Consider the following 14310-nt stretch of genomic DNA (forward strand, 5'->3'; position numbering starts at 1 on the left):
ATTTGAAGACAAATCTGCATGATTAGAATGATCAAGCTGTGTACCTGTTTTTGGTGTTTATTATTATCATTACTATAAAGTTTAAAGACCCTTTTTCGTCTTTTTCTGGAGTTTCCAAAATTTTTGACGCTTCAAGGAGAGGGATAAATTTTACTATTTTAGGGCAACATTTCCCAAGATGTGTTCTATAGCACTACAGATGCTAGAGATGCTCCCTTGGAAAAAAGAGTTGTGTGGCCAACAAAGGAAACTACCCACAAAACTAAAAGACAACCTACATAATGGGAGAAGATATTTGCAAATGACATATCAGACAAAGGGCTGGTATCTAAGACCTATAAAGAACTCAAACTCAACACTCAAAAAACAACAAATCCAGTCAAGAAATGGGCAGAAGACATGAAGAGACACTTCTCCAAAGAAGACATACAAATGGCTAACAGACACATGAAAAAACGCTCCACATCACTTGCCATCAGGGAAATACAAATCAAAACCACATTGAGATATCACCTTACACCAGCTAGAATGGCTAAAATTAACAAGACAGGGAACAACAAATGTTGGTGAGGATGTGGAGAAAGGGGAAACCTCTTACATTATTGGTGGGAATGCAAGCTGGTACAGCCACTTTGGAAAACAATATGGAGGATCCTCAAGATATTAAAAATAGAGCTACCCTATGACCCAGCAATTGCACTACTAGGTATTTACCCCAAAGATACAGATGTAGTGAAAAGAAGGGACACATATACCCCAATGTTCACAGCAGCAATGTCTGCAATAGCCAAACTCTGGAAGGAGCCAAGATGCCCTTCAACAGATGAATGGATAAAGAAGATGTGGTCCATATGTACAATGGAATATTACTCAACCATCGGAAAGGGTAAATACGCACAATTTGCATCGGCATGGTTGGGGCTGGAGGGGGTTATGCTAAGTGAAATAAGTCAAGCAGAGAAAGACAATTATCATATGGTTTCACTCATATGTGGAACATAAGGAATAATGCAGGGGAAGGGAGGGAAAACTGAATGGGAAGAAATCATTGAGGGAGGCAAACCATCAGAGACTCTTGACTCCGAGAAGCAAACCGAGGGTTGCAGAAAGGGAGGTGGGTGGGGGGATGGGGTAACTGGGTGATGGAAATTAAAGAGGGCATGTGATATCATTAGCACCGGGTGTTATATTCAACTAATGAATCATTGAACATTATATCAAAAACTAATAATGTACTATGCCTTGGCTAATTAAATTTAAATTTAAAAAAAAGAGTTGTGTGACCAAAAGAGTTTAGCAAAAACTATGAACTTTACTCCCTTAAAGATTCACAGTGCACGTTTAATATATTAAAGGCTGAGGTTTCTCTGCTAATAAACCCCTTAATTTTCATTAACTATGTTTCCTAAACTTATTTGAGTTCAAGACACTTACCTGGGAATTTCACATCAGTTTTCCCATCAATCTGTCATGACAGACCATATAGTCTGGAGGGCAAGCATGCAGACTTCTATGGTCACATAAGCTTAACCTTTCTGAACCTCAGGATCCTCCTCTGCAAGATAAAGACTAAAATTTTACCTATATTACAGGTACCCTAAAGACTAAATTTAAAAAAAAAATGTAAAGAACATTGAGCAGTACTAGCACATAGCAAATGTTCAAATAAATGGGAGATATTATTATTTTTTAGTTGAAATAGATTAAATGATAAGGAGAGGATGAGGATGGACAAAATTTGTAGAGGAGGGGAAAAGTAATGGACACTGATTCCTCTTAAGTGATATAGCAAGTTCTTGCCTGGACACAGACATTTTTGGCATTAAGGCAATCTAGATTCCAGAGAAGCCATCCCAGTATAGGACATCTAAAATTTTTTTCCAAAATATAAAATTCATATTTTAAACACATGACTGAACTAGTGGGAAAGAAGAGAAAATAACAAAAAAGTACAAATCCAAAGAAGAAAGAAGCACTAGAGGCTCATTTACAAGTCTTTAGTAGCTAACATTTTGGTTTAATGGTCTACGCTCAAGTGGCAAAAGACAAATCCTGAGACTGATACAATGTGGAAGGTTGTATTATAGACCACTGTATAAATGCAAGAGCCCTCAAAGATAATAAGGTCAGCAGATGGAATAGGGGAAAACAATGAAGGGATACGTGGTGGGAACCCTATGCCATTTCACCCTTAGTTCTACATGGAGCAGAATAAGAGAGAAAAAACTCCCCGATGATTCCGAACTCACAGTAAGCCCACCCTCACACAGATTTGGAGTTAGAACTCATACTATCCAAGCACTCTGAGGTTGATGGTGCCATAAAACACTGGACAGAAGCAAAAGCCAATTCTCTCTTGAATTAAATTAACTTAAAAGCAGCCCTCAAAGATGCTCTGGAGGAATTTTAGAAGTCCCAAAGCATATTTGGAAGTAAATCTTCAACATCATCATGTGAATAATCTGCAGAATCAGTACTAAACAGACAGCAGATGATGGAATTACCAGATACCAAGTACAAAATAAATGTAAAGAACTTTACAGAAGTATTTAAAGTATCAACATTGATAGGCCAAGGTGGGGAAAATAACAAAATGTCTAAAGACAAAAAATCAATAATTAAAAATGAACCTCAAAGGGAGTTTAAACATTGGTTTAGACACAGATGATGAGAAAATTAGTGATCTGGAAAGTAGATCTGAAAAAATTACATTGAATGAAGCACTTTATTTGAAGGAGGAATCAACAAATCCACCACTATAGTGGAATATTTTAATGTACATTTCTTAGTAATTGATAAAGAAGCAAATGAAAAATTGGTAAAGCTATAGAAGATTTCACTGCATAATCCATCAGTTTGGATTTTTGATGCCTGGGAGGAATAGCATGATCAGCTGCCAGTCATTCAACCCTTAGTGTGAACTATTTTAACTGGTTTTTCTCTTGTGATAGCTAGCTTAACATGACTCTGAGGCAAGGAGATTTTAAACCTATCTCAAGCCCCACTTCCTTTTTTTTTTTTTTAAGATTTTATTTATTTATTTGAGAGAAAGAGAGAGAGAGAACAAGCAGTGAGGAGGGGCAGAGGGAGAGAGAGAGAAAAAAGCAGACTCCCAACTGAGCAGGAAGCCTGATGCAGGGCTCAATCCCAAGACCTGGAGATCATGACCTGAGCCGAAGGCAGACACTTAACCAACTGAGCCACCAACTCAGGCACCCCTCAAGCATCCTTTCCTTTAAGAAGCCATCCCACAAAACTCTCCTGTAATTAAGTAGACTTCAGCAAGACATGTTTTTGTGACTTCTTGCTCTTAATGTTTGCCATTTTGCATAATTTCAGTTCTTTTTTCTTGTTTTTGTTTGGCTTTCAATGTAATACATGCACATTATTAAAAATTTTGCAAAATTTGCAAAAATACATAAAAAATACAGATAAGGTCCCCACCCAAAACAAAAAGAAAAAGAAAATTAAAATGACCCATGATTTCATTATTCAGAGATAAGCATTGTTCATGTTTTATTATATTCTTGTCAGTTTTTTTAATATGTAATCTCATTCACTTACTATTTAACACCTGTCACATGCCTCGCACTGCATTTGGGCAGCATGTAGGCAGCAGTAGTGAAAAGTAAAGTCCCTGTGCTCATGGTACTTACATTTTTTTCCTATACTTTCACATATGAAATATGTATACTTTCAACTTAAAAACAAATAAAGAGGGGAAAAACCCAAATCATTAGTAATCATTAATGTTATTCATGTATCTTTTATTTCCTCAGTGGGGAACCAGATAGCTGTAATCATGGTATTCTCCATATTACCAGGCAGAGTATCTGTTCATAGAAGACTCTTAACAAAGTATGCTAGATTTAAAAGTTGAGAGGTCAAAGGGAATAGGGAAAAGGCAAGAGGCAATTGGGATCATGGGTCTCTCTCATCTTTGGGCATGTCCTAGTGTATTGGCAAACCAGTTATGGGAGGGGATGGGCAGGAGGAGCACTGATTTGTAGGGTTTGCTAATTTCCATGGTATAATACTCCCACATGGCCAATTTCAAGCTTTCATGTTCTAGACAACATACTCATTACTGACCCTCAAGAGCTGGTACAAACCAGCTCCAGGACAAAACTGCCTGACCCTGGTAGAACACTTACATGCTTTTTCCTCCTGATTCCAGTGGTGCCCTGGAGAATGGAACCCTCTCTCAGGAGGAAGAGGAAAGAGAAAGCTGGGATACCAGAGATCAACCTCACCAAATCCTCCTTTTGTTCTAATCCACTTTCCTTTTTGGAATCCTATTCTGCTATCTGGATAATCAGGGGCTTTGCCTAGAACAAATGGAAGACCTACTGTACACTTACTACATGGTATTGTGTGGGATACAAAAAACACAAAGTTGTGATCCCTACCCTCCACCAGCTCACCATATAGTGGGGTAGAGGATCAGAAGGACTGCTAAGTGGTTATTTAAAAATTTGCAGAGAAAATAAACTCACTCGGAAATATGATTACTTACAGAAGTTCGATTCAGTATAATGGGGACTCTCATGTTAGACATGTGACATTAGAGAATCAAAGCCCTTACTTTGTCATTTGTTGTTTCTGTGGTCTTTTTTTTTCTTTCAGTTTCCTAGACAGCTAATTAGTAACTCTATGTCCTTCCCTTATAGGTTGCTACGAGACCTGGCACACAGTAAGTACTCAACAAATACTAGAATTAATAAGAATTAATAACAGTACTGCTATCAATCTTATTTGTAATATCACATGAAAAAAGACAGCAAAACAGAAAAGACTGGGGTTATTTCATGGACTAGCCAGTAACTTGGTTTTTATTAAAATCTGTGTGATTAATGGAAAATTGAAAAATTATTATAAGAGGGCATTGAGAGCTAGACTGAGGAGTTTGCACTTGGTTTTAAAAATGATGAAGAACCAATAGAAATTCAGTGACATGATCTGAGCTACGTTTGGGGATGATCAAGTTTGAGTTATTGCCACTTTCACAAACAGGCTTGGTAGTTTTTGCTGATATCCAAATAGATGAAGGCAATGTTGTGTGTGGCCACAGGACCTGGCCACTCAGGAGTTTATCTTCAGGGATCTAGCTCCCTGTGGCCTCATCCCTGGGGATGATTTGCCTTCAAAGCAGGCTGCATGTATTTTCCTGAAGCTATGCCGAGTCCTTTTTCCCTTTTTTTGCTGTTTTTTGGCTCATAGAATCACTAAAGGTAAGCAAACTTTAAAAAGATCCCCAACCAATTCATTCCAAGGAGTGTAAGAGTTATCTAGGAATTGAAGGGACATGCTGCAGTTCATCAAGATAAGCCTGCTTCCATGACACAATCTATAATATCTTTGTCCAAGTTTTGGGGGTGACCAGGTCCTAACAATAGTTTTTCACATTTTTCATTATCTTATGTAACAGGCAATACTTTCCTCAAGTTTGTTGACATATGAAGCAAATAAGCTGTTGGAGAAGTTTGTTGCAAAACTGGAAACAAAATGTATCTCAAATAGTTTACAAAGGCTATGAATCAGGGATTGGGAGGTGGCCCAAAATTCTTGCTTCCTGTTGACAGCACATTCAGCTTGGTGGGATGCATTTGTCTGGTTGTGATATGTAAATGATCCCCGTTGTGTATTTATGCTTGAAATTTTCACTGATTCCTGTTATTTCAGACCACATACGCCCACACAACTATGATTACTTGGAATCCTTGACTGGAATACATCAGGAGTAATTGGGCTGGTATGCCATCTTTTGTTGATAATTGGAAACTTTTGGATGCAACACAAGAAGTTAACAGATTCCCCTGAACCTAGCCATATGTTTGCGCAGTTACAGCAACAACAATTTTTTTGCATATTCCTAGCTGGAACTCAAGAAGGACTTTATGACTACTGCACAGGTCTAGCCCTAATGGTCTCTAAAATATTATTTCATAAACAGAAACAAGATCCTTGCCTGATAAATTATTCATAGACCTGATTAGGACACCATGTTGCACAAAATCTGTTCAAAGGGACTTTTTTTTTTTTATTTTGGTAAGCTTCAATCAGGCCACAAGGAAAAGATAAAGGTTTCCATTGCAAGGCAAATTAAAAACCCCCATGCAATGTATCATGTGTACTTATTTAAACTGGAGGACTCAATAGAATGTTAAAGATTTTCTGCATCTGATTATAAACGTGAAAGAAGGAATACACGTGGAGCAGATTGTGCTTCGGATGATTTGGGGAAACCAAGGAGACTCTATTTTTTAATAGACCACATTTCCAGGCCCTAACTACTAGTGAAAGAGAAATTTCTCCAGAAAAATCTATCAGATCAAAGCTAGGTATTCAAAATGAGGAGGCAAATTTGATTCACACAATATAAAAACAAAAATTTAATTAAATAGTAAGAATAAACACAATAAAGGTTTAAAAATACTCCAATAGTGTCAGAGAAAGCAAATTTAGGTAAAGAAAACATGGTATAGGAATTGTTCAGATAATATGAAATAACGGCATTATCAATATCAGATGAGGTAAAAAAAAAAAAAAAGCAAGGATGGTGAAAACTTTAGCTGGACTTTGAGTAGGTCCATATCTTAGTGGAAAGGAGAGAATATAGTTAATCTAAAGAGCCTGGGAAGGGGAAGATGGTGGAGTGGGAGGACGCTAGGCTTGCCTCCTCCCATGAGGACAACTAGATAACTATCATATCATCTTAAATTCTCCAGAAATCATTCTGAAGACTAGCAGAACAAACTCCACAACTAAAAGGAGAGAAGAGGACACATCAAAGAAGGTAGAAAGTGTGGAGACACGGCTTGGAAGACAAAACAAATGATGGTTGCTGTGGTGGGGATGGAGCCATGGTTGTGGAGAAGGGCAAAAGACAGACTTACACACAGGGGAACAAGTCCCAATAACAACTGCCTTAGACAGTGAGACAGGCCAAATTTCATGAGTTCTTGCAACCAGTTTTAAAAGCCAGCATGCTTGGCTCTGGGAGAACTTGGAAGACATTGGGTTGCTTTTAGAGAAAAAGCAGGGCAAACAGCCTACAGACATACAGTATGGAAACAGTGATCTGAAGAGTGCCTGGGGTACACATTGGGGAGGTTAGTTACTCCTCTCAGAGCATGTCCCAGAGGCAGCATTCATGGAGAGACCCTTCTGGGTACACAGGAAATGGCAGGCACTATTTCCCTCCCCCCTCCCACCCCAGCAAAAGCACAGGGCCAACTGCAGGAACCAGTATGATGCCTACATTTGCTACCTAATTTGCTTACACCAAGCCCCATCCCCCATGCTCCAGGAGACCTGCCCTTCCCAGTCATGTTTGCCTCATTCTCAGTGCAGCAGGTCCTTACCACAGAAGACTGGCCCAAATCCCTGCCAACACCATGTCTCCCAATCCAGAAGTTTTGTGAGGCCTCGGTTTCAGTGTCAGTGGCAACAGGTCTCATTTCACAAGCAGACCAGAGAACACCTAGTTAAAATGTGCCATATTCAGGCCAGGGACCAAACACTACCCACAACAAGTAAAGAGAGCCTCTGCAAATGACTGGCCTGAAGGATAAAGCAGACGTGACACAAAAGCACAGCACACATTGGAGACACTCCCAGAAGCACCAGGCACTGGGGAACAGGGGACACTACACTGAAGGGTACTACAGTTCCTCTTCTTCATAAAGTCATTACCCTCAGGAACAGTAGACATAGCAGATTTTCCTCACACATAGAAACAGGCACAGAGACTTAGACAAGATGAGAAGACAGAGGAATTTGTCCCAAATGAAAATCATGACAAGCCACAGTGAAACAGATATAAGTAATATGCCTGATGAAGAATTTAAAGCTATGATCATAAGGATAGTCACTGGATTGGAGAAAAAAGTGGAGGACATCAGTGAGACCATTAACACAGAGATAAGGAATAACATGACAGAGTTACAGGGCTCAATAAACAAAATGAGAAACACCCTGGATAGAATGAACAACAGGCTGGAAGAAGCAGAGGAACAAATTGATGACCTAGAAGACAGAGTAATGGACAGTAATCAAGCTGAACAAAAGAAAGATAAAAGAATTATGCAAAATGAAAATCAACTTAGAGAACTCAGTCACTTCATCAAACATAATAACATTCATATTATAGGGGTCCCAGAAGAAGAAGAGAGAGAAAAGGGGGCAGAAAATTTATTTGAAGAAATAATAGATGAAAACTTCCTTAATCTGAGGGAGGAAACAGATATCCAGATTCAGGAGGCATAGATAACCTCCAACCAAAATCTACAAAAGCAGATCAACACCAAGATATATTGTAATCAAAATGACAAAATATGGTAATAAGGAAAAAAAATATTAAAAGCAGCAAAACAGGGGCGCCTGGGTGGCACAGCGGTTAAGCGTCTGCCTTCGGCTCAGGGCGTGATCCCGGCGTTATGGGATTGAGTCCCACATCAGGCTCCTCCGCTCTGAGCCTGCTTCTTCCTCTCCCACTCCCCCTGCTTGTGTTTCCTCTCTCGCTGGCTGTCTCTATCTCTGTCGAATAAATAAATAAAATCTTAAAAAAAAAAAAAAACAGAGATTCAGGGAGCCTTAAAAAAATTAATTAATTAATTAAATAAATAAAATAAAAGCAGCAAAACAAAAGGAGACAATTATTTGCAGAGGAAATCCCATAAGGCTATCAGGGGATTTTTCAGCAGAAAGTTTTCAAGCCAGAAAGGAATGGCATGATATATTAAAAGCGTTGAATGGGAAAAACCCGCAGCCAAGAATACTCTATCCAGCAAGGCTATCATTCAGAATAGAAAGAGAAATAAAGAGTTTCCCAGACAAACAAAAACTAAAGGAGTTTGTGACTACTAAACCGGCCCTGCAAGAAATATGAAAGGGGACTCTGAGTTGAAAGGAAAGACCAAAAGTGACAGTGTGATGGTAGGAGACACAAAAGCAGTAAAAATGAATATTTCTGTTTAAAAAAATCAGTCAAGGAACTCACAAAATAAAGAATGTAAAATATGACACCATATACATAAAATGTGGAGAAAAAGGGAGTAACAAACAGGTTCAAAATTAAACAACCAACAATTTAATATAGACAGCTATATGCAGAAGATATTATATACAAACCTAATGGTAACCACAAATCAAAAACCACTAATAAATACACAAAGAATAAAGAGAAACAAAGCCAAATATATCATTAAATTATATCACTAAAGAAAACAGCAAACCATGAAAGAGAGAAAGACAAGAAAGAATCAGAGAAAAATCTTCAGAAACAACCACAAAACAATTAATAAAATGGTAATAAATATGACCTTGCCTGCACCCACCTCAAGCCAGCAGTTCTCCACTTACCCCACATACAGTGAGAGCAGGCATGCACCGATGCCAACAGAGTAGACAGGGGCAGAGCAATGGTGGCCAGGCTCAGACTGAGAATGCTACTTCTGGTGCTGTTCTTACCCACACGGATTTATTCAAATCAAACAACTGTTGTAACACTTTCAAGTAACTCCTTCCCAGACTACCTCAACTGCCCCAAATCCAGCTACTGCCACTACCAGAGCAACTGGCTGTGCTCTGCAGTCAATAGCCAGTCTCTTCATGATCTCATTCTTCCTTCTATATCTCTACTGTTAAGAGCCTCAGGCCATGAAATATCTATAATTTCCCATCATCTAAACCTAATCCAAATGGTGTCTAGACATCCAGTGTGATAGAATGGAAAAAACAGGTCTCCATTGAATCTGTTAACTCCAAACTATTGACTCAGAACATGTTGAGGGTCCCAAATTTGATTGGTTTGAAGAACGTGCAAAGGGTTTGACTAGATGATGAATCTCTATTAGATGCACTGGAGTTTCATGTATAAGATGAAGAGACAACATCCAAGACAGTTAAAGATGATTTCTTTAAATGTGGCTTAACAAGTATCAACATGTAAAATTCTACCTTGAAAATGAGAATAGGTTTTATCTTTCCTAAGTCTAAAAGATGAATTCTTTTTTCTGAGGCTTTGGATTTGGCATTGCATTTGATTTTTTATACAGTGATTGGCATGGGGAATCTACCTCAGATTGAAGCATAATAGCAAATTGTGCTTATATACTTATCACCAATTCCTATTCAGCAACAGTGCCAGGTTCGCTTAGCTAAACTGATCCTAAAGAGTAGAAGTACGTTGACCTCAACTAATTTCAAAATGCTTTTTATTTCTGCTTATATTGAATACTTTTTACAATTTAAAAAAGTATTTGTTTTGAAGGTAAAGTTGACAAATCTTGAAATGAAAAGAGGCAAAATATGTGCAGGAGGCAAAATTATAAATCAAGTATTTGGGAAGTGAAGACTAGAAACTTACTTACATTAAATTCAGAAAAACGTTTATAGTCTTTTTGTAAATACTTTCCTTTTTTTAACTCTGAATCAGAATAGCTACATTTGGAACACTTTCTGTTAGTCAATAATTTCAGATAGTCAGAACCTGGTTCTGGAAAGTAACTCTTTTCACAACTGCCTCAATGCACAGAAAGCTTTTAAAATACACCCTTTAAGGTCTTTTGTTTGCATGGTCACACACTGATGCTTAGATGTTCCAATATCTAATACGGCCACAGTAGTCTTGATAATCAAAGCCATTTTTTCCCATCTTTAGGAACCTATACTGAACAACCATATCCAAAAGATCTTAAGCTACTGTATGAGTCAGTGAACATTCTGTTTTGTTTCATACCCGAATACAATCTATTTTGGATTGTATATTATGTTTCTATATTTCTGCTTTGATTCATGGTAACTTCTCATGTTATGGGATTGATTTGCATTGAACCCAAACTGTAAAGAAAAAGAAAAAGCTGGGGGTGCCTGGGTGGCTCAGTCAGTTAAGCATCTGCCTTTGGCTCAGGTCATGGTCCTGGGGTCCTGGGATTGAGCCCCACATCGAGCTCCCTGCTCAGTGGGAGTCTGCCTCTCCCCCACCTTCTTGTACCCCTCTCACTCTCTCTCAAGTAAATAAAATCTTTAAAAAAGAAAAAGCTAAAAGAGCAAGAAAAATGGCAGTAAATATATACCTATCAATAATTACCTCAAATGTAAATGGCCTAAATGCTCCAATCAAAAGATATAGGGTGACAGAAAGGATAAAATAAACAAGACCTATCTATATGCTGCCTACAAGAGATACACTTTAGACCTAAAGACACCTACAGATTGAAAGTGAGGGGATGGGCAAATATTTATCATGCAAATAGATGTCAAAAGAAAGCTGGGATAGCAATAGTTATATAAGACAAAATAGACTTTAAAACAAAGACTGTAAAAAGAAACAAAGGACACTATATGATAATAAAAGAGACAATCCAAAAAAAGATATAACAATTGTAAATATTTATGCACCTAACATGGGAGCACCCAAATACATAAAACAGTCAATAACAAACATAAAGGAGAAATTAATAGTAATACAATAATAGTAGATGACTTTAACACCCTACTTACACAATAGATAGGTCATCCAAACAGAAAATCAAAAAGGAAAACAAAGGCTTTGAATGACACACCAGACAAGACAAATTTAACAGATATATTCAGAACACTCCATCCTAAAACAGCAGAATCCACATTTCTTTTTAAGTGCACCTGGAACATTCTCCAGAATAGATTACATATTAGGCCACAAAACAAATTCAAAAAGATTGAAGTCACACCTGGCATCGTTTCTGTCCACAACCCTATGAAACTAGAAGTCAACTACAAGAAAACTGGAAAGACCACAAAAGCATGCAGGTTAAATAACATGCTACTAAACAATGAACGAATCAACCAAGAAATCTAAGAAGAAATTAAAAAGTACATGGAAACAAATGAAAATACAATGCCTCAAAACCTTTGGGACACAGCAAAAATAGTTCTTTTTTTTTTTTAAAGATTTTATTTTTTTATTTGAAAGGGAGCAGGAGAGGGGGGAGGGTCAGAGGGAGAAGCAGACTCCCTGCTGAACAGGGAACCTGATGTGGGACTCAATCCCAGGACCCCAAGATCATGACCTGAACTGAAGGCAGTTGCTTAATCAACTGAGCCACCCAGGCACCCATTTCTAAGAGGGAAGTTTATGACAATGCAGGCCTACCTCAAGAAGCAAGAAAAATCTTAAATCAACACCCTAACCTTATACCTAAAGGAGCTAGAAAAAGAACAAACGAAACCCAAAAAAGTAGAAGGGATGAAATAATGATTACAGCAGAAATAAATGATATACAAACTAAAGAAACAATAGAACAGATCAGTGAAACCAGGAGCTGGTTCTTTGAAAAGATCAACAAAATTGATAAACCTCTAGCCAGACTCATCAAAGGGGGAGGGAAGAAATATAGGTCAATATCCTTGATGCACAGATGCAAAAATCCTCAATAAAATGCTAGCAAACCAAATCCAACGATAGATTTTTTTAAAAAATCATTCATCATGATCAAATGAGATTTATTCTCAGGATGCAAGAGTGGTTCAATATTTACAAATCAATCAATGTAATATATCACTGCATAAGAGAAAGGATAAAAACCGTATGATCATTTCAATAGATTCAGAAAAAAGCATTTGACAAAGTACAACACCCATTCATGATAAACCCTCAACAAAGTAGATTTAGAGGGAACATAGCTGAACATAATAAAGGCCATATATCAAAAACCTACAGCTAACATCATATGCGAGGGGGAAAAACTGAGAGCTTTGCCCCTAGGGTCAGAAACAAGACAAGGATGTCCACTCACTACTTTTATTCAGCATAGTACTGGAACTCTTAGCCTCAGCAATCAGACGACAAAAAGAAACAAAAGGCATCCAATTCAGTATGGAAGAAGTAGAACTTTCTCTATTTGCAGATGACATGGTACTATACATAGAAAACCTGAAATACTGCGCGCGCGCACACACACACACACACACACACACACACACACAATACTAGAACTGATAAATGAGTTTGGTACAGTTATAGGATACAAAATCAATATATAGAAATCTGTTGCATTTCTGTACACCAAAAATGAAGCAGCAAAAAGCAAAATTAAGAAAAAAAATTTCATTTACAATTGCACAATAATTATAAGACACGTAGAAATAAACCTAACCAAAGAGGTAAAAAATCTGTACTCTGAAAACTCTAAACATTGATGAAAGAAATTGAAGACAACACAAAGAAATGGAAACATATTCCATGGTCATGGACTGGAAGAACAAATATTGTAAAAATATCTATACTATCCAAAGCAATCTATAGTTTTAATGCAATTCCTATCAAAATACCAACAGCATCCTTTACAGAACTAGAACAATCCTAAAATTTGTATGGAACTGCAAAAGACTCCAAGTAAACAGGGGAGATGGGTGACAGGATGGGTGCAATAGATGGTGGGGATTAAGGAGTATACTTGTGATGAGCACCTGGTGATAATAACAAAAAAAATTTAATGAATGAATGGATAGATAGATGATATATAGATGATAGATGATAGATCATGATAGATAGATGATAGAAGATAGATAGATGATAGATAGATAGATAGAAGATAGATAGATGATAGATAGATAGATAGATGATAGATAGATAGATAGATAGATAGATAGATAGATAGATAGATAGATAGATAATTGATAGATAGCTTGAGAATGAAAGCCAAGAGATAAAGCTTCCAATCTCGCTTTGGCACTAGCAAGCTGTGTGATGTTGGGTTAGTTTTTCCGAAACTCAGTTTCCTTTTCTGTAAAATGAGGCTGGGTTGTATTGCCTTTACCCATGATAAAATCTAATTTCTTGTATTATAGCCCTTTCCTCATATTCCCTATGTTATCTCAGATAAAATAAATGTTTTTAAGAAAATCAAGAATGTATCATTAATAGGATGTTATATTGAAAGCTATCTGCAGGGGCGCCTGGGTGGCTCAGTTGTTAAGCGTCTGCCTTTGGCTCAGGGTGTGACCCCAGAGTCCTGGGATCGAGCCCCACATCAGGCTCCTCTGCTGGGAGCCTGCTTCTTCCTCTCCCACTCCCCCTGCCTGTGTTCCATTTCTTGCTGTCTGTTTCTCTCTCTCTCTCTCTCTGTCAAATCAATAAAATCTTTTTAAAAAAAAAAGAAAAGAAAAGAAAAGAAAGCTATCTGCAAACAGCTTCAATCATTCTGCCATTTTTTCATTCTTTCATTCATTCAACAAAAACTGATTTCAAAGTCCAGTGCCTATTGTGAACCAGATACTGTAGTATCCTATAAAGTCTTCCCATATAAAGTATAAAAGTGAACAGGA

General features: G+C 37.6%; 1 pseudogene; it reads left to right on the forward strand.

Annotated features, from left to right (window-relative positions):
* The first annotated feature begins 9419 nt into the window (after positions 1-9419).
* Positions 9420-9648, forward strand: LOC148109822 (signal transducer CD24 pseudogene; annotated as a pseudogene).
* Positions 9649-14310: the final 4662 nt, after the last annotated feature.

This window comes from Ursus americanus, chromosome 6, assembly GCF_024610735.1.
Source record: "Ursus americanus isolate L20-20 chromosome 6, mUrsAme1.1.p, whole genome shotgun sequence".
In the NCBI taxonomy this organism is placed as follows: domain Eukaryota; kingdom Metazoa; phylum Chordata; class Mammalia; order Carnivora; family Ursidae; genus Ursus; species Ursus americanus.